The sequence below is a fragment of the Haliotis rufescens genome, unplaced genomic scaffold (assembly GCF_023055435.1).
Source record: "Haliotis rufescens isolate VD_foot unplaced genomic scaffold, xgHalRufe1.0.p SCAF_13, whole genome shotgun sequence".
In the NCBI taxonomy this organism is placed as follows: domain Eukaryota; kingdom Metazoa; phylum Mollusca; class Gastropoda; order Lepetellida; family Haliotidae; genus Haliotis; species Haliotis rufescens.
Window position 1 is genome coordinate 9115761 of NW_025963813.1, and position 4086 is coordinate 9119846.

The following is a 4086-nucleotide window of genomic DNA, read 5'->3' on the forward strand; positions in this document are numbered from 1 at the left end:
AAACATTGTATTCAGCGAGCCAGCACCCTATGCATACATGTATATCATTCGTCACCACTCGCCCCTTTCCGTAACTGCTATTCGGCTTCATTCGTCACCACTCGCCCCTTTCCGTGACCTATCGATGAATGTTATGTGCGAAAATACGACAAACCAATCAGAATGCGCGTATAATTTTAAGTTCTTCGTCAGAAATAATTTTTGATTTTACATATGTCTTGCATCTTAAAATATACCCAAGACACAGTTAAATGTGTTCAATCATACTGTATAATTCCGCACGTCTCAATGTGCTTTAAATTGCATCTGAAATATATATAATACATGGGGAAATAATATGTGAACCATTACGCAACGAGTTGAAAATTGTTTTGGGTATGCCCGTTTGCAGTAAGACGGAACCCGGTCGCAAAAATGGTCATGAGAGGGGCACGAGTCGCTATTCGGCTTGTCCCGAACTAACACGAGTTGGTCACGAATGGCTTGTCCCGGAATAACACGAGTTGGTCACGAATGGGGAGCACCTGTCCACGTGCTGGGTCATCGATGTAGCATGTTATATGTTATCTAACTAAATATAGACAATTATATTTCAAGGACTGAGAAGTACTTCAAATGGATATATTACTTTCTATGTGTATTCAACTAATCAAAGTCCGGCGAGTATTGCGTCGTTATTACCTGTTTGAGATTTGCTTGAGAAACAGGAGGACACTCTCGTTCAGCTGAAATACATACCGACTCAATGAATAGAGGAAGTTCAGGTCACCATTTCATTTTTGCTTTGTTTGTTTGTTTGTTGTTTAACGCTGCACTCAGCAATATTCCAACTATATGACGGCGGTCTGTAAATAATCGAGTCTTCACCAGACAATCCAGTGATTGATATCATGAGCATAGAATATGACCATCTTCCCGAGGCAAGTGAGTTAATTGACTTTAAAAGTCCAGTTTCCACCCTTGCCGAACTAGGCTGGTATTATGGAGTTACATCTTGGCTGGACTAACGAGTCTATGCATAGTCCAATCAAAATCGCGCACCGAAATCGAAATCCGGTTCGTAAAGTGTCATGCAGATTTCGGTCGACTGCAGGATTTGCAAAGCATGTGCACCGCTAACTCGTTGTCAACAGATATTTTTTAAATCTTTTCCTGTTTTTAATCAAGGTGCTCAGGTGATTTGATGCACTTCGCGATGTAAGACTCGTTTTATCACAATATAGATCTTGATTATCGATCACATCGTCTTGACTGGGCGCCACCGTTTTGTTTGAAGCAAATGCAAGTGATACGAGAGATTGAATCTGATTGGTCAATAGGAGAGGCATAGAAAGGACATAACTTGTAACAGCCACTGGTGGCGCTACGATCGAGCCCAGGAATTCCAGCCTAGTTCGGCAAGGGTGGAAAGTGGACTTTTAAAGTCAGTTAAATCTCTTGCCTCGGGAAGATGGAATATGACATGCATCAATCAAGTCAGACTTTTACGACAAGCATAGTCGCCTCTTACGGCAAGCAAGGGTTGCTGAAGACCTGTTCCAACACGGATCTTCACGGGTTCACAAAATATAAAGATGTCGCAGCGCATAGACATCCTGGGAATAAGTCAAGCATACAGACAATGTTTATGTTTATTACCGTCGTTCTTACATTAGGGCAGAAACATGCAAGTTCACTCTGGTGCTATTAAAATAACATTGGACAAATACATTTTCACTTCCATTTAAGCCCGCAATATCTTCATACACAAACCAAAAATGAATTTTGAAATATTTCTTGCTTATTCAACCATCATTAAGACTACCCCAGACAGCACTACTCAAAGCAATTAAAACATGTACCCCCAAATACTAGTATTCCTGTAAATCTAGAGACGTTCATATGCCATTTCCACGCCAGGTTGAGAAGAAACGCGTTCTGGCATCAGAAACATTGGTGGACCTTTCTGTTTGAGGTATCAAAGCTATATGTGGATATCAGTATTTTCTTTTCATATTAAAATCCCATTAATCGTGATACTTTGTTTCATTGAGAATAATTCCGTCCGGCTTAACGATGTTTCATTGATATTATTTGAAATATTTTCAAATATGTTGATTGTATTTTCGTATGAAGAGAACTATAAAGTGATCATTTTAAAATGTTTGACCCCAAAGGGCCATTATTGTCAAGATGGATCGACCAGCATATCTGCAGTGCTATAGCCGGGAACGAAACGAAAGTGTTGGTGTATTGGCCTTTACACCGATGACAATAACTAAGTAAATTATTCAGAAGGTTTGCAGTTATGTCCTAGGCGGGCAAGGTATATAATTCTCCTGAGTTTGACTTTAATTCACCTCTGGCATTGAAAGAAATAGTTACACGATAAAGGGTGATTGACATCATGAGCATCGATCCACGCAATTGGAAAACGATGACATGCTTCAAGCAGGTCAACGAGCCTGACCACCCGATCCCGTTAGTCGCCTCTTACGACAAGCATAGTCGGCTTTTACGGCAAGCATGGGTTGCTGAAGACCTATTCTACCCCGGATCTTCACGGGTTTCGCCGGAATGAAAATTCAGGACGGGCGGAGATTGGAAAATCAGAAAAAACATACGGACATCCTCACACGCATACATTCGTGACCAACTCGTGTTATTCCGGGACAAGCTTGCGGGTTTCGGAAAGGGGCGAGCGGTGACGAATGACACGCATAAGGATTGCGATTTATATATTTTACAGACGTTTCACCAACTTTCTTCACCGCGTCACTTCTGAATGAGTAAGGTTTGACAATATTCAGGTCATGTTACGACGTCATGGACCAGAAAAGGGTTTCACATAATTAACCCACGTTAGGAATCGAACCCCGTCCTCGCAATTACGAATCAAATCCTTAACCATACGACTAACACAGCCTTCTATCTGTATGAATAAATATCCGAGTCCCAGGCTAGTATTGATCCCACCAATATATAACTGGCTTTTGATGCGACGTGAAGGCTCTTGCGGCAAGGCAGGGGCACTTGGTTCATTGCGTGGCATCTTGATCCGAGGGAGCTTCAATTTGCTCACAATATCAATCACATTGGTGCCTGTAAAGCGCCCGTAAAAGGATCGTAACTCAATTACTTACCCACAGACTTTGTTACATGGAAGTGCATTTTATTGTTGAACAATAAACTAACTGTGTTACATTTTTTCTGTTGATATTCAGTAGACGCTTATTGTATTGTGTTTGGACGATGATCAGTCGGCAGGAAGTTACTATGTTTAGATGTTGGTGTGGTGGGTAAACTTCCTGTCCGGTATACCGCGGAGGGTGATAGTATGATATAGAAACTTCTGTAATGTTCTAGTGCCGCTAGACTGGTGAGGTGAGAGAACTATGTAGAACTTTCCAGTAGCTAGTTGGGTTGTATATAAGGGGACAATAGCCTGTTTACGTATATATCTCACGCATTTCATCACATCGGAACCAGCTTTCATGTGAGGATCGCACTTCATCCCTGATTTCCCTGGCCTGCCTAGCCCATCTCGGAAGCTTGACTTTTACTATCACCACCGTAATTTTGCATTTCATGCTGACCACTGCAGACATATTATATATTGCCATTGAATACTGTACTACCACTCTATTATTTACTGCCAATGCAATTGATATTCTGTAATTTGTTTTGATTTGTAAACTTAGTGAATTTTGTAATTTTGTAAACTTACAGCTGGTGACACCTTGGTGAAATTGACAAGTGATTATGAATTTTTATTCATATAAGTATAGTTTGCCAAATTGCAAATATTACTTAAGATATGTCTGCGAGTGAATTGAAATGTTACTTCACACCAGCAATTTTTCAAGTGTATTGCGACGAAATTATTACCTGCTTGTTGGACTAAATGTAACATCGCTGTTTTTTCTTGACATGTATATTTTCTAATAATACAGGTGCTTCAATGCCTCAGTAGTTCATGATGAATTAGATTTTTTTAATTATGTAAACAAATCAGTCAAGCTGATGAAAAAGTTGATAAACATGGACCACAGTAGAAATAATGTTACCGATTATCAACTAAATACCGATAGTCGAAAAAATAACCAA